The sequence below is a fragment of the Struthio camelus genome, chromosome 1 (genome assembly GCF_040807025.1).
Source record: "Struthio camelus isolate bStrCam1 chromosome 1, bStrCam1.hap1, whole genome shotgun sequence".
Classification (NCBI taxonomy): domain Eukaryota; kingdom Metazoa; phylum Chordata; class Aves; order Struthioniformes; family Struthionidae; genus Struthio; species Struthio camelus.
Genome location: NC_090942.1, coordinates 199,502,595 through 199,526,051, shown reverse-complemented (window position 1 = coordinate 199,526,051; position 23,457 = coordinate 199,502,595). Strand labels below are relative to the sequence as shown.

The 23,457-nt window shown below is 47.2% G+C and overlaps 2 long non-coding RNA genes across 2 annotated transcripts in view; one reads left to right on the top strand and one right to left on the bottom strand.

Moving 5' to 3' along the window:
* LOC104151581 (uncharacterized) overlaps positions 1-16,755 on the top strand; it is a 40,142-nt gene extending 23,387 nt beyond the window's left edge. The window contains exons 2-3 of the long non-coding RNA XR_011138683.1: positions 7,761-7,984; positions 15,206-16,755. This is a non-coding gene — a long non-coding RNA (uncharacterized lncRNA). The remainder of the gene's footprint in view (positions 1-7,760; positions 7,985-15,205) is intronic.
* On the bottom strand, positions 7,979-15,197 carry LOC138065602 (uncharacterized). The gene is made up of 3 exons (XR_011138684.1): positions 10,165-15,197; positions 9,945-10,033; positions 7,979-8,870 (listed from the first exon to the last, which is right to left on the bottom strand). It is a non-coding gene; the product is annotated as an uncharacterized lncRNA (long non-coding RNA).
* Positions 16,756-23,457: the final 6,702 nt, after the last annotated feature.

Here is a 23,457-nt window from a genome sequence, read left to right as displayed (position 1 = left end):
GGGGGGACGGGCCTTCTCGGCTCATCCTAAGCCCCAGAGCTACCACTTAAAACAGATGTCTGTGTATAAAAAGGCCTCACACCTGCCAAACCACCAGCCTCAAGCTTCCTTCCTTGTTTCTTTAGGCCTCAGAATAACAAGAGCATTTGTGCAATGTGCAGTGCGCTCTGTGGTTTTCTCTTCTCCCTGAAGACATGCTATCTAATCTCAGAGCAAGAAATCAGACAGCAAGCCTTACAAGACAGGAGAAAAGAGGTGAACAGTGAGGCAATTCGCCCTTTGCTCGGTTGGCTTCACTTTTTCATAAAAAAAAAAAAGGAGAAAAAGAAGCGTGGGTCAGTGTTACAAATTCTGCAGGAGAGGCATTCGAATCTGGCAAAAAGTAGGGGTTCCTCATTTGTGCACGTTCTGCAGTGCGGCACACAGAGCACTAAACTAGAAAAATCCGTTAACGGAAAACTCATCTTGATTCAGAAACTTTCAAGGGTTTGCTTTTAAACTATGGTGTGAATTTAGTATTTTATGGCGGCTTCACTTTTGGTTCCTGTTTTTGCTAGCATTGAGAAATGAGGTGCCGTAGGAAGCCGCGTAGTGTGTAACATACAGTATCAGCCTGTATACAAAGGAAGGAAGATGATGTAGCAGAACATTGTTGAGGAAAGATCCTGTTTGTACAGTGAGCTGAAGAATAGTAAACCAGAACGGAATAGGGATGCAGAAAGACCAGAGAAGAAAGGAAACAAACTCCAAATGCTTGTGAATGCTGTTTGTGTGCACGAGCCCACTAGAGCCGGTGAAACATCTTGCTTATTTGTCTTTTCTCAGATTTCGTACCAGTGAACGGAGGGGAGGGGAGAAAAGAGAAGAGAGGGGAGACACACTTGGTTGCGTTCCTCTGCCAGTCTTTTCTTCTGAATCAGCCCTGCAACAGTTAGACACGTGACTCCAGCAACAGTTAGGTTTGCAACAAAACTGCCAGAGCTGACCAAAAGTTTCCTAAGAGTAATTCCTGGCTATGTCTTATTCCACAGAGAGTTGATTTCAGGAGACACTTCTAAAAAAGCTCCTATCTACCTCTGTGATATTTGGAGATGCATAAAAAGCCTTCTCTCCATTTGTTTTCCACGAAATATTAACTGATTTGATGAGTTTCAATTTCTGATAAACATTTGCCCATTGCAGAGACGCTGTACGTGTAACGGAGGGAAATTACTTCCCTGTAATATATGCCCATTTCAGATTATGTACTCTTTTGTTAGCCTTTTTAAAGCTTAGCCATTTAAGGCCATTACACTCTCTAAACAAGCCTCTAATACAATTTCAGATAAACCAGTCTTTTCAAAGTCATATCAAACATCTTGATAGTGGAGTATCTTGCCTCGGCAACAGGAGAATTACTCTGCGAGTAATCTGGAGTGGTGTGGCAGCAATTGTTTTTTTTTTTTTTTTCCTGAATTGATTCAAGCAGTTTATGGTCAGATTTAGCGACCATACGTGCACAACGGCAAAGCCTTGCATCCAAATACAAGCATTTGTAGTTCCTTTTCGCTTGTATATAACCTTCCTGTGTTGGTGTGAGCAACTTTGATCTTTGATATAGTGACCAGCTTCCTGGAGCAGTCGGCGGAAGATACGTTCTTAACTGTGTCTGCAAGCTGTGTCAAGAATTTATCAAAGTTGCTGACTCCTAACACTCAGGAGAGCAATACCATGGTACATATTATAAATGAAGACCCTTTTTTCCTGGCCCGCTGGCTATAAGTAAATTTGATGCAAACAGGCAAGGAAAGCAGCACGCTAGGGTGTTTACTGATTTCTTTGTGTTGCGACTGTGATGGTTTGGGTGGACCCAGTTAGAGCTATCTGTAAAAAGGCAATGCATGAAAATGTCTCCCCTGTAAAATAAGCCATGTTTTTATTTTTAACAACCCTGAGGCATTCCAAAACATATCAGAGCCTTCCTGAACCAGAACAAAGTAAAACATGACTTTTATCCTAAAGTACCCGTAATCCGGGCAACCAGTGCCAAATGGGGAGTGAATCATAGGCTTGGAAGAGAAGTCAGGGACGTTCTTTTAAGCACCGAGAAAACCTTGTTTTATCAGGTGATTCCCATAGGGAATTTCCCTGTTTTGAGCTTTTCTATGGCTAATGAGTGACATTGCTGGATAATTTTGGTCATTCTAATGGCAGGTGCAATTTTGGGGGGTGAGGGGAAAGGTTAAAATCCCTCCCTTACTTTAGATGTTGTGTATCCTGCTCCTCTGCGATGTAGCTGGCACCACTGTCTGTGCTTGTGGGGACAGTGAGAGGAGCTACTGGAGACAACGACAGCTCTTGTGCAAGGCTGCAGCAAGGCAGGATCATGCCGCCGCTCCTCCAGTTGTCTGCCGGAGACAGCGAAGTGCTCACAGCTGGGAGGCCCCAGGACTGCAAGGCTGGTGGGCAGGTACGAGCTCCTGGCACTCTGTCCTGCCTTTCCTGTGGCCGGCATGGGAAGTGGGAGGAGACCAGGCTGCCCCTTCTGTTTTTATCACGGCTGTGTTCATATATATCCATGTATCCACGCATGGTGATCTCTCCTAGAGGTCTCAGTCTGCCCTGGCAATGCGGTGGGATGTACGCCACCCCACAACGCAGACAGTGCCTTTATCCATTAACAGTGGAAGTGTCCATTGATTCACACTGAAACGAGACTGCCCTGAGACTAGTCCTGTTTGTCCAAAATTGTTTGCATCACGTTTGAGAATATCCGATTTTGGAGTCTCAGCTCTCAGTGATGCAGCAGCAGTGTTACAGACTTTAAATTAAAACATGCACCAGCATGCTGCCCAGCCCTGAAGTGTGGTGGTCTGAAGCCCCCCATGTGGGATTGCAGGAGGCAACAGAGCTCTGGCCCAGGGGTTCACTTGCCATCGGTGCCAAGTTTTGCATCTTCGAGGTCAAGTACAGGGACCTGACCCGACATCAGGGAGTGCTTGGCTTGGGCCCACCTCTGCTGCTTCAGAGTTAGCCATTCGCGTTAAAAACTTCATCGTAGCAAGGAACGTCCTCCCTTGTCACCTTTTTGGTAAATTTGTGCAGCCTTTCTGGGCCTATATTATGGAAAGAGCTTCAAACAGAAATGTACAGCACTCAGCGACAGAATAAAAACCAACCACCTTCTCACAGCACAGCCAGCGAAGCCAGGCCGTGTACTTTGCTTCAAATGCTCAGAGATAGTGAACTTTACCCAGCGTATTCTGAAATCAGCAAGCGCTGGAGATACTGTGAAACAAGGGCAAGACTGTTTGTCCTGGCTGTTTCTGCCTGCTAAAGGGGACGGGGACAGGTGCCGGGTCACGCAGGTCTTCAGCTTCACTGCAGATGTACCAGTGAGAGTTTTGGCCCGTAATAGTATCACGCATGTACAGCTACCATGAAAACCCCTCGGAATAGAACAGGGGAAAAGATCTGGGAGATGACAGCTTAATATTGGTATTGTCCTTCTGTGCAACAGCACCCCAAACAAGAAGCGGTTGCCACGCGCAGATAGTGCAGGGAGGAGTATTGTTACAAAATCTGCACTCAGTGCCGGTTAATGAGTTTCCTGTCCAAGGACTGCTGAGCATGTTATCTAGTCCCAGAAAGAGCCACTCCCACCAGCAATACAATTCCACAAAGCTACAGACCAGACGACTTGCCAGACTGCAAAACCCACTGAACAATAGCATTCGCGCTCGCTGCCACGACGTGGGGTTTCAGGCAGCTGCTTTCAGACGCTCGTATTGCTTCGCTAGGCTGACGGTTCTTATGCAGTAGGGTGTATCTGTAGGTTGATTAAAACCCGTGTGAGATTTGCCGGAATCAAAATTTTAGCCCTGAAATTAGGCAAACTTTGGGGAAAGTCACACCTGGTTGTGCAGTTCAGGCCCATTTTTGGGAGCCTTCGGTCGATGGCTGCACAGTGCTTCCAGAGTATCATCAGAAGAGGCCTTTAGAGGGCTCTGTAGTTTTGCACCGAGCCTGTTGTGCGTTAGCTCTTGACTCTCTTTCCTGGAGCGCATGTGACTTCAGGCCTTTCAGTGTGTGGCCTCCCAGCGCAGAAGCATTGCTCCTGCTGCTGGGCACCCTGCATGGAGGGCTGCAGTGCGGCTAGCCGGCTCCGTGCTCAGCCCGGCAGCCAGCGTCCCACGCAAGATCTTGTGGTGCTGAGCTGCATCACTGCCGATGAAGGGCTCGCTCTGTGGGGGCGTGAAGGGGAGTGAAAATGTGCTTGTCCCATACAGTTGGCAGGTTGTAAATGTAATTTTTCAGAGCAGTGGATGCCAGCGCTACACTTGGTGTAGGGGAAGAAGAGGGAATGATTCCCCTGGGAAAGAACGGATAGCTGAATGGATGTTCACTTGAATATGCTGAAAATAAGAGAGCAAAGGATGCTGCTCATCAGAGCCCTCCACGATCATGAGAAGAGGAGCAAGCTTTTTCAGCTCATGGGGAGACAGAGAGAGAAGGACAAGTCCAGAATATGTGGAGGTGGGAGCTGCATACGGCCTTGCTACTGGACTTGTTTTCTGTGCTAGTGGCCTAGGGAACCGGTAGAACTAGCCTGGGACACTAAAAGCTGTAACCCTAATTCATCATTTATACCCTGCCATCATCTGAGCAGACATGTCTATCCCAGTATTTTCAGATACAGAGAGTTGCTGCATTTCACAATCATGGGAAGGACTCCCCAGCTGCATGATCCAAATGTTTGGAAGTGAAACATGGTGCATTATATTAACTTGGTTCAGACAATCAGCTCTAAACATCTGAATCTCATTTCTTGATGTTAATTCCTCTTGCTCAATCTTTATTTCAGCTGTGTGGAATTCTCAGACCTTCCTGACCCTGACTTATCGTTTCCTGATGTTTTATTGCTAAGTCATTGAGGTTTCAGGGAGGCTAATGTTTCTGAAACATGCACACCTTTGATTGTACCCATGGCCAGTCTGTCGGATCAAACTTTTCATATGCTCTGTATATATCATTGTCTCCAATTGCTGTGTCCTGTGCAGTTCACCATTCTGCCTGCTTATTTGCATGCCCCATCAATACAGGCCTCCTTAAATGTGTTTATTATTTAAGGCTTTTCAAGCTCAGCCTCTGCATACTACAAAACTTGATCTGAGCTTACGTCCGCGCTTGTCACTCATATACAGGTTCCATCTGTTCCCCTTTTTCTCTCCCTTTGCCACATCCAGACCACATGCTGCTTATACATTGTACAATAGACGTTGCTGCACACACACTTTTGAAAATGTGGCTCTTAGTGCTTTATTGTTCACATGTGTCTTGTTGCTTAAGGCAAGTTTTATCAGTAATGATTCTGTTGTTTACTGATACATAGAATAAAACAGAGTACCGTGTGACTGGAAGAGAGGAGAAGGGCCTTTGATACGCCAGTTGCACAGTTTTTGCCAGCTTTCTGATCGTTCCCCCATGCCACCACTTCCCCAAAATCTGTAATTGCCTGACGATAAAACCAGATCTTAACATCACTTCCAGCAATGTAATGACTACCGCACTCTGTGTGAGGCTGCTCTGTGCTGGTAAGGATTCACTAGCATGGAGCAAATCTGGACTACAGTCCCATGTCAGGTGAGGAGAGGGGATGGCACTTTCTATCACCAAAGCAGTCTTTTTCACAAGACAACCCAAGCTTCCCCTCTAGGTCTGCTTTACAGTTGCACAGCAGCATCTCTACATAAGGGCTACATTATTCTATTTAGGAAAAAAATTCCTTCCAGTAACTGGTTCTGGAACTGAGTTCAGTGATGGGTATATCTATGAGGAACCTCTTCCTGCAGGAGCTGTATCTGACTTCTAGCAGCTACACCGGTATGTGAGCTGGAGCAGACCCACAGGTGTGCAACAGCAAGTGAATTATCACAGGCAGATCCACTGGGAGCCATTTCAGCTCTTTCCCATTACCCCTTGCTCCGTACCTGTAATGAGACTGAAGTATCTGCAAACAGATCACAGTGAGTGCAACACCCAGGAACGTTCCTGGGTGTCTGCAGAGGGGATGGCACAGAGCCCATTACCCTGGATTATTGCCACCTGGGGATTTTTCACACCAGGAAAATCCCCAGCTGCCCCAAATCCCTGGCTTCCCACCTGAAGAAGCTGAAGACTTGGCTATGATGCTGATAATATCTGCTACTGGGGAGAAAAAAGGCTACAGAGACCCACTTCTGACAGGAGAAGATTCAATTTCTATCAGAGACTTGTTTGGATTAAAGCTTTCCCTTACCAAGGCAGTACCTGCTTCTGACATGGAGATAGTCAGCTACTCCCTTCCCTAGAAGCGAGGCAAGCAGTCACGCAGCTCAGCAGGCACCCACGCTATGCAGCCAAAATCCTGCTTGCTTGGCACTCCATCTCCTGGGTATGGCAGAGCATACACCCTGGAGACCTAGCAGGAAGACATACTGGAGAGCTAACGCTGAAAGCTTCCTTCATGAGGGCTGCTAAAAAGATTACATGAGGACAGAAACGTGAAGACTCTTCCACTTCTAGCTCCCACTATTGTCCATGGACTACAGCCGTGGCTGGTACTGGTGCCCGTGGCTCCCATCCCAAACTGTCCCCTCCGCTGTTCAGCAAGTTCTCTTTCCTTCCCACCCCGAAAAGAGGTGGATAGGAAGAGCCACCTTTTTTGCACCAATATACTCATCCTTTGCAGATGTAGCATGCTCAAAACACCTGCTAACATTCTGTATTGAGACTGCCAGTGTATTAATCTGCTAAGTGCTTGCTCTGTATTCGTCTCCAGGCAATGAACAGTCCACACCCAACACAGAGCAAACTAGCGTGCAAAGCCCTTGGCAATTGCTCAGGGGAAAGGCCCAGTGGTTACTTTATATTTTGTGTACCAGTCTTTACCAATTTGAGGCCGCTGATGGGCCAGAAGGGTGGCATGAAGGATATCAAAGAAGAGACTGAAGCAGAGTTCTGGGCAAACTGTTGTAGATTAAAAAGGAGGCAGGTAGGAACAGAGATGAAGTAAGTGCTTTAATCAGTTATTAATGAGAAACAAAGGTTTTAAGTGACATTTGAATATGGGAAAGAAATCCGTATCCGTGCTTTTCATTGGTGCTGAAAGAGTGCTAAAAGCAGAAGTGGTTGCTGGAGTCTGAACAGGAATCTGAGGCTGAGCTCTCAACTTCCTCCCAACTGGATGAGAAACTATTCACTTGATTTACAGGTTCATTGGCAGAACAGGTCTTATTTTATAGAATTTTACCTTTTTTGAAACAAATTGCTTTGTGAGCAGTGGAACTAATGAAACTCGGTTTCCTGTGGGTCTGTGACCCATCCGTCCATGCTCCCTCCCTCCTCCCATGCACAGCCATAAGCCCAGCTCTCCCCTCTGCATGTGCTGTAAGACCCCCCCATCAGGCAGCCGCGAGGTATGTACTGGGAGAGCAGCTAATGCATACGTGGTCAGCCAGCAAGCGCACGCTTACTAGCCAGTTGGCTGCTGGCTGTGTTTCTCTAATTTAGGTCTCTGTCCTTTGCCCAGTCATCAATTTTCACAAAGCGTACAGGAAATGAATAGCCTTTGAAACTTCTACCTTTCTGTCATATATGAAATGAGTTAAAAGTTATTGATGGAGCTGGACAGACAGATTGAACCCAGGATGAAAAAAAGTTCGATTGTATTGGCTTTAGATGTACATGCAGGACTTCAGTCCAGGTTCTGGAATTCATTTCTCTCCCTCTCTCTTTTTCAGCTATTTTTAACCTGGATGGGTTCTGTGATTTGTTTCGCACACAGCATTCAAACTGGCACAGCTGAGGGAAGAGCGAGCGCTGGGAACAGGAGAAGGGAAAGCAGGGGCTGCTTATGTTGGCACTGCTACTAAAAGAAGTACTCATCAAACTGAAGCCTCAGTCTCTTTGCATCTCACATCTGTAAAGTGGAAATGATGATAGCCTCACATCACCTCTCTGAAAGGTTGTGAAGATAAATATATTCACAGTCTTAAGGCGGTCAGATACAGGCAAAAAAAAACAGCTAGAGAGAGAAATCAAGGCATCCTGTAAAGAAACACCAAAAACAGTGGCCAGTTTCAAAATATAACTTTTTCTGGTGTAGTTCAACATCTCATACTGCCCAAATTTCTGTATCTGCATCTCGAGACATCCCTCTGTATAGGGTCTCCTAGGAAAAGTCATTTTTTGTGGAAGCCCAATGACTTTACAGAGTCTGGACATCAGTTCACAGGATCAGGTTCTAGACAGCCTGTGTCTGAGTTACTGTCCACACAAACCTGAGGCTTGGAAGGGCAGAGGTTTAATCTGGAAAAGTTTGAGCCTTAATTTATAGCATGACATCTTTAATTGCAAAACCTTTTTTTTTTCTTCAGTTAAATATATAGATGATTATAATATGTGAGATCTTTCTTTCTTCCCTGTGCTCTCTTTAACTGTGTTTGTTAGACATGAAAGGAAAAGAGGATTAAAAGGGAGAGATCATATCGTAAACAGCCCTTCAGGGTAGGTGGGAAAACAACAGTAACTCTCTGAAACAGAACATAGGGATGCCCTTAGGAAAAGGATTTGAAAGTGTCCTGTATTTGAAAGTTAATGCGTAAATAGATCTCAAACATAACTTTAAAGACTGACAATGCCAGCTTTAACATCTCAAGCATGCACCACAACTGAGAAGAGACAAAGAGAATTTTTAATGGGCAATAAAGGGACAAATATTTTTGGATGCAAAGCTAAAAGCAAGTTAGTTCTGATGGGATGTGGGTTTGTTCTGAACTTCCTGACACAGTGACTTTACTGTATTGGGCTGGTTTGCTTTACACCATCTTCTGTTGAGGCACCACTTTTTCCTATAAAAAAGAAAAAAAGAGGGTCATAGTAAAGAATCCTTTGAGCCTCAGTAAATCCGTTGGGCATTGAGGCTGTTGGCTTTGGGGGTTGTGTGGGCACGTGCTGGGCCACCTCTTTGCTGTGCTGTGATGCCTTACTTCGTACCCGGCGCAGGTTGCCTGTTCATATCTGCCCCTGTTCCCTTATCTCCTTGAGAAGATGTCCCCATGGTAGTGAAATGCTGGCAGCAAGGCAATAACATCCCTCTCCACCAACAGCTAGCAGTGCAGTCACCGCATACTTGTTGCACTTCGAATGAACAATCTCTTGGTTATCGTGTTCCTAGATATAAGGTATTTTGAAGGAAAGCTAGTCTTGTCTGGAGCTTTTGTCCAGTTCCTGTCATGGCCTCTTGACGCTCAGGGTTGTCATGAGCGTTCAATAGTTACAGTAAAACACCACAAACGTGACTGCACCTTTGCAGTCACGGGAAGAGCCCCAGAAGGTCCCCAAAGTAGGTCTCCCTTTGCTTCAGCCAGAGCTGGCTCAAGGCAGAGATGAAGTTGCCTCCTAAGAGGCCACACTTCTTGTTTTGCTCATGCCTGAAGAGACAAAAATGGATGTTTCCGATGTAAACGGCTCATCCATGCCTTCTGCCTGTACGATCCTCTGCTGAAGGGAAGAATCTCAGTCCCTTGCCCATTCCTAGCAGCCCGTGGAGGGCAGAAAGAGCCACCGCATGAGGTAGAGGAAGGGGAAAAGGAGTGTATCCTGCTGGGGACAAGGGATGGGAGGGATGTGTGGGTACAAGAAGGGAGAATTAGAACGGGAAGCCTGTGTAAAGGGGGAGTGGCATCAAACAAGGGTTGGGAGAGGCAGGGAGAAAGGAGAGACAGAGAACCCCTATTTCCAGCCAAAAGCCAAGCCTATCAAAGCCCCCCTAAACCTGGGTATGCCCTCACCCACCTAGAAACCTTCAAAATCCCACTGATGTCCTGCAGAATCTTTACCCACACAGGGTGCCCAAAACCATATCATGTACTCCTAGCTCCCTTATCCTTACACCTCAGAAACTCATGGACCATTTCACAAACCTTCTTTCTGTCCCCCGTTTCTCCCAAAGCTGCTCTGCTGTAACTGTAACATTGAGATAGGTCTGCACACACCAGCATAAGTTGCCAGCCTAAAAAAAGAAGAGAGAATCAGCTCCCTATGCTTTAGACATCCAGACACCAGGGAGCATGTGCCACCCTTGACAGAACACATTAATAGCACCTCCACCCCCTTATCACAGCTGTTTTCTGACTCACTTACCCTTTTCCTAAGGGTCAGCCACCACCTTCCAGTGCATTCTCAGTTGATAAGAAATACTTAGCTGAATTTCCATGCTCAGTCATTATGTTCTGTCTCTTCCAGGGCAACTAAAATCCCAGTCTGTCCGCTCACACCTTCACGCAGCCTCTCAGATCTAAGGATTGCACAGCTCCTCAGAAACCTTCTGCCCTTCTCTCTGCACTCAACCTCTCACCAGGTTGCATCCTACCGAAGTGCATCATATGCCCCCTCTGCAGGAGAGGTGCCTGCCCTCCTCCAAAAACCACGTGACTCCCTGTCACTCTGAGCTTGGATACTTTGACAAATGGGCAGAGGCATAGGCTTGGCTGCTCTGTGTCCTCTTCCCTCCCTCACCAGGGCCTCCTTCAGTACGTTCCCAGCCTCTTTCCTCTCATTAGCTTTTTCTGGGTTAGTCTTCCTCAAACTTCTCTCTGTCTAAGTGACAGGCTGCCAAACAGGCTGGCTCCTACTTACATAACCCTTCGCTTGACTGTTCCCAGGATGCAGCTTGGGGCCAATATGGGTATGACTGAGCCTATTTCTCCTGGCCTGTCAGTGACAGTATCACATGGGTCAGCTCTGCTGTGGCTTCTCTTTACCCTTTGGAAGTTAGCGCCAGCAAAGGTGCTAGATTTGTATTACCCAAAAGCAAGAACTGTGTTTAGTCCACCTTTCATACATATATAGGCTCTATCAATCAAGTCCTGTGCAATTTCTGGCATCCTTCTGAGCAACTGGAGCATGAGAGCGAAGAGGGAAGAGGCTGCTGAGCTGCTGTGCGTGTTGATGAACAGAGACTGCTTGCACAAGGGGCCACGTTCGTCAGGGCAGCCACGGCCCAGGGCACTCAGCAAATACAGCCGCGTGGTGTGAGGCTCCGAGCTGCTTGTGACCCTCTTTGGAAAAATGCAAGAGTTCAATTTTCTTTTGGCTGATAAAGTGGGTATTGTGAAGAAACCAGAAATACTAGTCCTGCTCAAGAGCTCTACTGTGCCCCAGGCGAGAATACCAAAGCAGGATTCTCCCTTCAAATAAAAGTCCAACAGCCAGATATTCCCCATGCAGTCCCAAGTGGAGGGCCCTGCTGGCTGGGAATACGCACCATGACCACAGAGTGTGTGGCTCCAAGGGCAACGGTGTGCGAGTGGGGATAGACAGATGGAGCAAGGTAACATAAACCCCTGGGGACAAAGGGTTTGCTCTCCAGGCAGAACCAGAGGGGTTTCCGCACCTGCCTTCCCTAGGTGTGGGCGAGGTGCTCCCAGTGCCTCTTTGGATTTGGCTCACCAAGAACAGCAGCACCATCAGCAGGAGGTGAAAAACAAGGGAGAGGAACTTGAAGGACAGGTGCACACAAGCACATGGAAGAAGTGGGTGCTCCAATACTGTTAAGCAGTGAAGAAAGAGAGAAAGTTCAAAGAGGACTAGAAAAAACAGAACTTCTCCTTACGGTGCATGAGATCAAATATCACAGAGCAAGGGTAGGTCTGGGAAATTGAATGCCTGGGACTTTTCAGTGGGAGGAGGAAGCCCCTCAAGCTAAAAACTATGCTCCCATTTCCTGTCCTAGGCCACTGCCCACAGGCTCACAGCAAGCATCAGTATCAAGTGGGAAACACCAATCTTTATGGATATCAGTTTAGCAATCCCCAAGTCCAAGCAAACCCCAAATCCCATCAGAGCCCAGGGGATGACCAGTTTCCCTGCTTGATCCCTGCTCCTTCTATGCTTTTCCTTATGCTAAACATGGATTTATACTTCAGAAAAATACACTTTGATTAAATAAAACAGTCTCTTTACCTATACCTCGACATTCCCTCCCTTTAGTCCCCTCCACTGGAGTGCAGGGCCCAAGTCATCTGTCCAAATGCAGGGGTCAAATCAGGCAAAAAGCTCTCGGGACTCCACTGACTACTCTGACTAGATCTTCATTGACTGGAAATGGCAAACTTCTCTCCAGGACTCAATACTACTTCCCCAAACCCTGTGGCTGCACAGTCAAGAGACTAAAAAGCAGTGTCCCAAGTCCTGCCACAGCGGGGACTGTGTGGCAGGTATTTGAGAATGAGCAAGTCTCTCTGTTGCAGCTATACCCCCTATCTCCACTCCTATCCAAAACTGGTGTGTGTTTTTCCTTGGACAGTGGATATCAGAAGAATTGGTGTTTTCCACACAAAAATGCCTGGTTGGTACATTTCCAAGACTTTCTATTTTTGATTCAATGAAGAATGGCAGCTTTCCATGGAATTTACTTTTCTTTCCTTTTTTCTTTTCCTTTTTTCGCCAAAACACGATCGCTCAAAAATCTATACATTTTCATTTGGAAATGCTACCAGGAGGCCTCATGGATGTCAGAGTTCAATTGTCCTGTTCTGCAGGAGGTTGGACGGTTTTTGTAATAGTCCTTTCTAACTTGAAAAACTGCACATTTATCTCTTACATCTTTTATCTTCTCATTAAACTGCTTTTCCCTCTTATTCTCTTTAAGAGAGCAAAGTGGTGGCTCTGCCACAGAATTCTGAAAACGCTCATGTTTTTTAATATCATACTCCAGCTCCTGCAGCCGTATGATCACTTGTGACCATACAGGATTAGGAGAGGAGACACAGCTGTGAAGAAGCCGCAGGAAGCCACTCTGCTCCGTGTTCAAGCTAAAGCTTTGCTGACCAGCACGCACCTCAGAGCTGGGGGTACACACAGATCTCACAGGAAGCGTCCAGTAGTCTCCTGCGCTCAGGTTCTCCCACTGCTATATACAAGTTGTTCCATAGTCTGCTGCCCACATGCTAAACAGTCCAAATTTGCAAAAGCGTACCTTCTCCTTACCAGCTCCCTCATTTTGACACATTTCTGCTTTCACCTTTTTTTTTTGGTCCCATCCTGTGTCTCTGGAGTCCTCCATGAGCAAGAACTTGCTTCCTCCGAGACGTAATGCTCCTCACTTGCTGTCTCGCAAGCAGAATCACTTTGGCCAGCAGCCAGGACTGCAACGAGGGCCAGGCACATGCAGGGCAGCTGAAAAGTACCTCAGCTTTGGGAAATCCTGCTGGGCTGTAAAAGCTGCCCACAAACCCAAATCATATCAAGCAAGGCCTGCCTGATAATTCTTTGGCATAATCCCCGAACTTGCTGAACTGCTTTTCCATACAAAGTATTTCCAGGTGGGTTATTAGGTCCTTATCCCTTCCATCTTGTATCCTCTTGTGGTTGAAAATGGCATTCTTCAGAGCAAGCTAATTTTTAAAGGAAAACATTATTTTCCGTTACATTTCTGGTTCCTCTAAATCGAAGGATACTTTGCAAGCCCCAAATTCTCCCTGCCACAACACATAGCACGAAGGTCTCATCTCCCCACAATGCCTGTGCCCATATTGAACTAGTTAGGGCCACAATTTATTTTTTTACAAGAACACTGATAACTGGTATGGCCGCCAGGATGAACAGTTATGCTGGTACAGAGGAGCCGTACACTCTTAAACCTAGTTTCCCTTCCTGCACTTTTATAACAGCATCACTGTAGCCACATTTGAGTCTCTGCTGCTTTAATTGTCCCAGAGTAGTTAAAATGAAAGAGCTGAGCCAAGTCTGTAGTGCAGCCGTCTGCTGGCAGCGCTGTGCGCGTCGGGGGCGAGCAGGCAGCCGCCGGACCCGTGGAGCTGATCCAGCTCCGGCTACACGCCGTCGCGCTGCTTTACTAGCGTAGCTTGTTCCCATGGCGCGCACACACCATGCCTGGTGAAGCTCAGCTTGGCCAGGGAAAGCTGCGTGCGCGTGGGGACCTGTGCGCCGGCACGCCACGCAGCACAGCTTTGCTTTCCTTCGGTCAGCGGGAGGCCGCTTTGCCGTGAAAGAGGCAGTCAGCCTGCTTGCTGGCTTTCCGTTGTTTTTCACTCCGTTGCGCACCGCAGCGAAACGTGTCTAATATGGGACAGGGTTATTAAAAACGGAGCCCAGGTGTAAGACTCGCAGTTGTGCGCCTCGCGCTGGCAGGAGAGGAGCGGGTGCGGAAATGGTAGGGCTTTTGTGCGAAAATTTTCAAAGCAACAAACTGATTAGAGTCTCTGGGGCCACAACAGAAAATGAGGAGAGGCGGAGACAGAACGGAACAAAACCCAAAGCATTTCTGTCAGTGAAAACAACGCGTTTCGCTTTGAGAAACTCTCAGACCGTACGGTTTTGAAAGGACATGTATCTTTGAAAACATAAGCAACGCTGACCAGTAAAATCCCAGCCGGCAGCGAGTGATTTGGTTGCGAAGCAGCCCCATCAGCGAGACCTTACGCTGCCGGGGGGGACCGCAGGCCTCACCGGTGGCCCCAGGATGCGCGAGCCAGCGAGGATTTCGTTCGTAGCAGTGCTTGAGGGAGGCAGGTGTCGATGGGAGCCCTGTGGGCCGGCGTCGCCTCAGCAAGCCGGTCCTCCCGGCGGCAGGAAGGCCAGAAGGTCCGCGCAGGCGCAGCGCGCCGGCATGACTCACGGCCCCCGTCGCACCCCCTGGCTGGACACACTTCCTTCCAGCGTCCCCTCCCAAGGCGGATTCCCGACACCTCCCACTCCCGATATCTTCAGCTTTTTTTTTCCAAAGGCCGCCCAGCCCACTCCCGCTGGTGGCCGGCCAGCTGTGGCTAGCTGCGCTCAGCACCGCTGCCTGCCCTCACGCTTGGGCCAGGCGCTGAGCCAACGCTCCCAATCCACTCAGTGCGGCTCATGAGACCTGGTGAGAGGATGATCAGAGCCAGGCGGGGCTCCAGCACAACCTGGGGTCTGGGAAGTCCTGGACAGCCCTGTGCAGTCCAGGGAAAGTGAAAGCAGGGCAGGCGGTGTTGTGGAGGTGTTAGTCTCCCTCCCAGTGAGCCCTAGAAAGCCCACCCAAGTTTCACTCCTCACTCCCCTTTTTACGTAAGAAAACAAACAAAAGTAAAAAAAAAAATCAACATTTGCTACTGTGTGTTGCCCTTGCTGCCATGTGATCCAGGCATGTGATTCCCTTGTTGATACTTGTTTTTTTTTTTTCCAACAGGATCAAACTGGTAGCTGCCGTAAAAGCCTGTGTAACTTGTCAGAGCAATTCTCTACCCTGGCAAGTTACACAAGCCGCGGAGCTGCTCTCTGCCCCTGGGCGTCCTGCCTCCCTCTGCCTTCTGCCTGCATGGGTGACTCCTCCTCTCCGTCCTTCTTCAAAGGCATCAGCTATACTCACTTTTAGGGAAATTGGCAGAATTCTCCTTAGCTGCACCGCGGGACATGGTGAGACCCCTCGACAACGTAGCAGTTTCTTCCCGCCTTTCCTCCCTTTGGAAGTGTTGCTCAAATAAAAGGGAAGCTTGAGCCTCCACTGAAATAAACATAAAAAAGAGACAGACTGGGATTGCCAACCTGCAACGTGCTCTGTATTTGATTTCCTCTCGCAGTCTGTACAGATCTGCCTGCCTGCGCAAATCTGTTTAGTCATGTTGCACGGCTGGGCTGGATGGGGCTCTTTGCTGCAGGACTAGAGCTCTTTCCCAGGTCTCCTCAACAATCAGATGTTTGCTGTGCCAGGGAGCCGGTGTGCTCCCTTCGTCTGAATTTAGTTGGCAGCCAGGGGCTCCAGAGGATGAAGGGGGACCATGCAGAGCTTCCGTAACAAACCAAGTTTTAGCAAGGGGACTCCCTTTTATTGAAGGGCTAGAAATAACCATGGCCCTACCTGCAATGTCTTTCAGTGGCCAATGTGCTCTGGAGCGGGCCAGTCTGCCTCTCAGGTCTCAACGGGTTTCGTGAACGATGGAGGGACCCTTTGCTTCAGTGGCTGCCTTTGCTGCAAGAGATGGGCCACGGCTCTGAGGTACCTTTATGATCCTCTGCTTCGAGAGTTGGCCTGGGACCAGTCCAGCACCTGATCTCAGACGATTTATGGCCCTGGAGCGCAGCCACATTCTCATGGTTACAAAGGCGTGTGGACGTGGCCTGGCGCTGCCCTGTCTTCCCAGAGCATGCGGGTGAGGAAGCGCAGGAGGTGTGAAATGCTGGTGCTTGCAGTTGTGGTAACTATTGATCACCACCTCCGTGGGTTATTGAAGGCAAAAGATACAATGAGAACACGACTGAGCTCCCTCACTTGCCCAAAATCCACACGTGCCTCCAGGTGATGCAAACCCTTCCTGGGACTTGACTGTAATTACAAATGTGTTTTTTCTTCACAATAGTAGGTGCCAACTCTTCTTAAGGGGTTTAGCTGCTCCCACAGTTGCTCCTCATAGCTGGCGGTGGCCCCTCCACTCTTTCTCCAGGGCTTGCTGTCGTTAGGTCCTGGTTGGAGACCAGCATCCACTGACACTACTAGCCTGTGGAAATACTAACTTGTTTTTTAAGTAGAGATTGGGTGTAATAGTCATTCAATGATTCAATGATCTCTGTCTTCCCTGAACAGAAAATACATGTCTGCCCTACCAAAGCCACTCTGCAGGCAGCAAACCTTTGCCATATGACAAGGATATATAGACTGCTGTTACACTCTCGCTGCGCTGTGTGACTTTAGCTAGGATGCTTAGCTATGTATTTCTCAACAGCAATAAACATACTATTTTCTTAATGATGATTTGTTTTTTTTCTATTAAACATAAAGCCTGGAGGCAACAATGGACAAAGCGCTTGCTTTGCCTGTTCCCATGTTTCCTGTCTCTTTGCTTTGCTGCAGCATCTTCTACTTAAAAAGTTATATTTTTGATCAATAGTATACAGAACAACTATTGGCCCAAGCCACTTTTCATGCTGACTGGATTTGAACTGGACAGTCACAGACTCTAAAATCTATTGCAAACTCCTTGAGTTGCCCCATTCTTCATTTTAAAAAATCTAGTGTTAGTGCTTTTCTATTTACAAAATATTTTTTCAAAAATTCAGAGATGATATTAAAAAAAAAATTACTTTTTACACTAGTTCAAACTGCCAGAACCATAAAATTTCAGGATGCCTATTTCTGTGCTTAAGTAGGACTTCAGGTGCCTAGTCTGCTACACCCAAAATGAGTCTGTTTCTAGGTTGCTTAGTTTTACTGTATTCTGGCCTCCTCCTTTGGTCGTGGCCTGTGCAAGGAACCTGTTGCTTCTCTGGGCTCTACAACTCCCTGCTATGGCACATTGACTCGAAATTCCTTCTTCTTGCCCAAGGGTCTCAGGCAGTTCATGTCTGTTTTGCATCTTAGCTCTTGCGTGTCACTTTTTTTTCTCTAACGTAGATAATGGTCTCCATACTCCATTGGTTTCTCTTTGCTGAAAATGAGCCTGTGATTTTTGTTTAATCTTGTTCCCATATATGAACGAGGTTCTGTTTGGCCAGATCACAAAGCCATCAGCATGGAAATGCTGAGTATATGTATGGCCCTAAATAATTAGCCAGATAAGGTTCAGTATGTGGTATTCAAGAGCAGTTAGTATCATTCCTTGGTTTTCTAGGAATTGGTCTAGCTTGCTGTTGCTTGTTGAAAAAGGCTTTCTGCTCTTAACAATCATCTCTCTTCTCAAAATACCTCTTTTTCCTTAGTGATACCAGCAAGAAACAAACTCGTGATGGTACATATAAATATGAATAATAGGCCTTCACTTTTCCAAATTTCAACTTGTAATTTTGTCAACATTTCACCTTTCAACAACACAAATTCTACAATACTGTGAGAAGGTCTGTCGTGTTCTGAGGAGCTCTGTTAAAAAATAACTTTAAATTCTCCCCTTTTCTCACTGTGTCTATTCCCTGGCAGGTGTTTTTTTTGTTTTTTTTTGGGGGGGGGGAGGGTCCATGTTCTTTGTAGATTGTAGGGCTTGTTGACCGGAGATTGCCTTTACACTTGCATGGCACTGAGTGCGGTCGCTAACAGTAGAAATATGAACCTCTTCCCAAAAGCCAATTCAACTGATTTCATTCTCCCAAAGCAGCATCTACTCATAAAAAGACAGACAAATATTTTTTCCGCTTTCAGATCTCTCCTATTTCCCCATGAAAAGTAATGCAAACTTCTAAGCAAGCAGAGGACAGAGAACCTAAGTCATTGTACAACAGTTATCATGATTAACCTGACACTGCTACCGAAGGCTGCCCAAAGCTTTGCTGTGCAGGAGGCTTTAACAGCAGTGAGGGGTGCCTGCTTGGAGACAAGCTTCCAGAGTCTAAGTGGCAAGTCTGTTGCAATAACTCCGTTGATCAAATAAAATTTCTGCTCACAGTGCACAGCCAAAAGCTGGTTTTGATTGCAGCCTTGAGGGGTATTTCTTGGCTTATGCACAATGTTTTAAGCCATGTGCAGCTCTACAAGTCATTACCGATGTTTGAAATCTCTTCATTCTTCTTATTATCCTCGGAGATGTGGAATGAAGACTATTTACCTTCCCTCATAATTCATTATGATTATTAAACCATAGGAATGAGAACTTGTGCATGAGAGTTGGACGTATCAGGCCTGTTCTGGCTGAGTCAACATTATTTCTCAAAGAAGACTGTATATTCAAAAATATGACCAACTTTCCCTTTTACCATTTTCCTCTCATAACTGTATTTGTGTACAAAGATTTCACAATGCTATGTTACATAGGCACTGTTTGCTGAAGCAGTAATATGAGGTTTCTCATTGCCATATTACCAAGATACATACCAAAACACTTTACCGGTACACAGAACAAGTCCCTTCATTAATTTCCTGGTGCCTTAGACCTTCAGATTCCTGTGTCAGATCTCACCTTTGTTTGTATCTCATCTGCCTTCTCCTCTCCACTGCATTTAAAACTATTTTAGTTTTCCTGCCTGCCCCTCTGGACCCTGCCAGCTCTTTATCCTCCAGACAACTCTGGAGAAAAGAAAGACCCCGGCCCCAGAACGGATCAGGTGGCATAAGCAGCACCCGCAGATGTGCCCATGCTGACGCAGAGATCTCCAAGCTGGCATGGCCACGAGCTCCTGTTGCCACGCGGTGCGGTGCGGTGGCGTGCAGAGCTACTAATGAGGGTAGGAAGGGCAGGATATTTGCATTAGCACGGGATTACAGGCCAGATAAAGAGCAAAGCTTGTTCAGGCAGGCCCTGACCGACCTGGCTGCTCTGTGCTCCAGAGGCAGCTGCGGTTTTGCAGGCTGGCAGCTCATTTTGTTTGGCGTAGGTATGTCCCAAAGTACTTTGTGGCTTTCTACCCCAATGGCCAGGCCCTGTTTTCAAAGCAGATTCACTGACTTGAGACTTCCATATACTTTCAGTGACATTCAGGCTCCTGACTGCCTAAATCTCCTTGGCAAATATGAGTTAATGTTCTAATCGCTTGAGGCATTGGGGGATTTTACTGTGCCATCTGAGGTTTCCAGTGGGTCTGCAAGCGTTAGGTCTTTTAGCCCCGTTTTCAGAGGGTGGGAACATCGCAGCCCAGCCGGTAGTGTTGATGGCAGTGGGAACAGAGGGCTCAAGCTGGAATGGGTGCGGAGATTGAGCTGCCCTCTCTTTCCCACATCAGGCTTCTCTTAAATTTAGGTTTGGCAGGTCACTGTGGAGGAACATGGCCACCTGACTGGTTCTCTAGATGGAGAGGACTGCAATCTCCTAGGCCGCTTATCTGTCTCCTTTCTTAAGCAACCACCCTAAATTAAATATAAATGGGATGTGTGCATAAGCTGTGTGCGCTTTCAAGCTATACAATTCTGCTCCTGAAAAATACAATTTTACCCACTCTGAAAAATGTGCCGTTTGCTGGACAGAACAATCTTACGCCTTCTCCCCGCTCTACATACCTTTTATCCTCTGCTTCCAGGTCACTGTGGTGCTGAATGGAAGCTTGCAGGAGCAGGGACTGTGTCATGACTTGTTCATGTAGGACCTACAAAAATGAGGTTTTAACCCGGGTGCACATCTCTAGTACATAATATGCAATAAGTTGGCGTAATGAAAATGGATAAACTGGGAACGCAGCTCATTATGGAAATATGACCTAATATGGGAATAATTCCTAACTTCTGAGGAGTCCCATACTCCTTTCTGCTTTGCATTCAAGAACATGCTCACTGCATCATGGTTTGTGTTCAGAACGCTGACATTTGCCTAATTAAATTTCAGAAATATCTGTGTGGCAACCCTACTTGACCAGAATCAATAACTTTCCCTATCTGTGTTTTATCGTGTTTAGACAATGTTGTTGGTTGCATTTTCAATTTGTACATTTGACATCACATTGCTGACAGCACATACAATTTAGCTATTCACTCTAGAACCTTATCAATAATACAACCAGGTATTTTGTCATAGGGATTCGACTAATTTGCTTAATACTGAATCATTGTTATTGTTGTTACCGTTACCAGGCCCAGAAGCCAATACTCATAACCTGCTGCATTGGACACTAAGCAAAGAACTAAATGATACCTACTCCAAAGAGTATTCACTGTAAGAAATGACAGATGGATATGGGCAGGACAGTGGCACCACAAGCAGGTAGAGCCAACTGTAACAAATATACATGCTCACTTGTGCTTTCTTCTAGTAGCGTATTTGCATTCTGACCTCTCCACTGCTTTAGAAAAGAATACCCAAGATATTCTCTGTAGGTAGGTCACAACTGAGTTGTCTTTTAAGTGGCAGCAAGTGTTCAGATCCCAGTAAGACCATGTAAAGGCTGTGCATATATATACAGTTCTGTTAATTCCCAGCAGTAGGAACTACTCAGGCTCCATAGCATACCTACACCAGACCTTATAGCAACTCCCCTGACCCTCATGCCAGCTGAAAGTGCACTACATACAGGGAACTTTCTAATTGCAGTGCCTCCCAGTGAGCTGCAATACTGATTGCTGATATAGTCCTGAGGGAACTTTAGGGGCTCAGTGCCTTCCTTCCATGGTGCCTTTTTCTCCATCCCTTTTGTCTCTTCAGTTTATTTTATTTAGGACCATCACGCCTACCATGATCCTGCTGCTACAAAAGCGCTGCAGACTGACTGGGTCTGCCAGCATAGTCGGGACAGCCAGCAGAGTTTGTGGGACTGCCGTCTCTAGAGACTGCCAGGTAAGGAAAACATATACAGTTGCCAGGAACAAGTCACTGGTGTGCTGAACTGCACTGAGCCCTAGTCTGGGGCTGAGAGGACTAGCACAGGTGCACGGCTGCTCTTGGGTGGAGAGGCGCCCTAAGGCAGCACTTTTGCTCTATGTCTTCACTTTTAGGCTTGACTCTGGCCTCAAGGGTGCCTCAGAGCCCAGGAGGCACTGAGGGCAGTACTAGGGCTGCGTGCACAGGTGCTCTCAGGTTGTAACTGATTCCAAGTGCAAAAGTAGAGCTTTTGGTTAAGGTAACAGCAATCAGTAGGGATGTGCTTAAAACTGGAGAGAACAGGCAGACAGAGAGAGCAAGTAACCCAGACGCAACCAACCAGACAAAACAAGTTGTGTACAAACAGTCCCTAAAACTGTTATGCAAAGTCCAAATAATATGCAAAAGGGTTTTTCCTGCCTAAGAGCAGCAGATACACACAGAACATCTTTGTCCTTTCCACTAGAGCTGAGTGGTCTGCTGACGCTGATGAAATAGTCTGTGCCTGTGGTGTTTGGGGTGTAGGGCTCCCCGTACAGGGGTGAATCAGGCAGGAATGAGGTAAGAGGGATAAGAAGCAATGCACGCCCTCTAGTCGTCTCACCATTTCTGCAGTATCTCTGCCAGATGCATCATGAGAAGCCCTACAATCACATTCACCCACTCTTTTAACTTCTTCCCTTTCTGCCATTCTCGCATTATACTTTCCCTCTATCCCCGGTGCAAAGAGCATCTGCCGCTCCGCTGCCCTGGAGCAACCAGGCATTAGCAACAAGCTTGCTGCTGCCCGGGTGATTTCTGAAGGCGCTGTGGTCAAGGACGCTTCTCAGAAATATAGAAAGCAACTTACATTTTCAGCAGCTGCAAAAATGGGAAAATGACCATTTGAAAACCCTACATTTTTTTTCCCCCCAGTACCCACGAGGGGCAGCACTGTAGGGCCACAACATCACAGAGGGATTGCTATCAGAAGCTCTGGCCACTGCTGCAGGATGAGTTTACTGGGCAGATAGATAGATTCCCATTTCCCAGGGGAGGAGAGCTTGGCCGGGGACCTGCTGGAGGATGCAAGGAGCTAACAAAAATTCAAAACTTTGAGGCTTGGACTTGCTAATCTCTTGCTAAGGGCACCCAAGATCCAGAGAGAGCAATTGCTTCAGATCACCAGAGGATGCTTCGTAGTCCCTCTGTTAGCAAAGAAGGAGCCTGCTATAGTGCCTATGGAGTGGTGTGCATGGGTGCTCCATGGTGGAAGCAGTAATAAAGTCGTTATAGCCAGGAGTCTCAAGCAAACAAGCTGCTGCAAGGAGGCATGGTCTGGGTTAGCTGACGACAAGCAGAAATCCCTGACGCTCCAGCAATTGACTCCTTCCCTGGGATATCTCCTCCTCTCCCATTTACCTCTGAGTGAAGCAACAGGGCTGTCAACACTCGTGGCTAGCCCATGTTCGCAGGACTGCGAGTCACGTTTCGCCGGCGGAGGGGGAGCTGGGAGGAGAGCACAGCATACCGCTTCTGTCTGCCGAAGGAGGAGGCAGCACGGAGGAGGGGCTCAGATTTCTTAACCTTTACTGTTAGTTTCTTGGCAGCCTTCGGCTTAGTAAACCAGCAGAGGAAACCTTGCTTGCTTTTTTCCCCCCCTATGCATAGATAATGACACTCATTTTAAACTACCCTCCTTAGAAAGGTATGGGAGTGTGCCAAGAAAAGGAAAACGTGGTGGAAGAGCAGGAGGGAAAGAAAGCAGCACTCACTAGAGCAGCTTTGCCTTTCCTTGTCACCCCCTATTCTCCAGAATTAGCCTCAACTTTGGGTTTGGCATCCCTCTTTTCTTCTGAGCTCCCCAGTTTTCTGAGGCAGGCACAGGGTCAGCAGAGCCTTCTCCTTATTTCTCACTTGTGTCCCTGTCCTCCTCAGCATGGAGCTTGGAGACTGCCTCTGTGATCCCAGGAGGTACCTTACAGGGAGCCCGTAGTGAGGAGAGGGTGGAGGGGGTTCCCACCTCTTGTAGGACTTCCCTTCCTAGGGAAGGAGCAGAAGATGTCCCAGAGAATTTCTGCCACTGGACGGTGTAGGGATACGACTGTCAAACGTCCTTTGCTTTGACTTGGAGCTGCTTTTCATCCAGCTTGCGAACTTTCATTACAATCTGGTCCTCACAGAGCACGTCTCGCAGCCAATTCCCTCCCTGAAGTTACGAGATCCTCTTGCTCTCTATAGAAACATGGCATTTCAG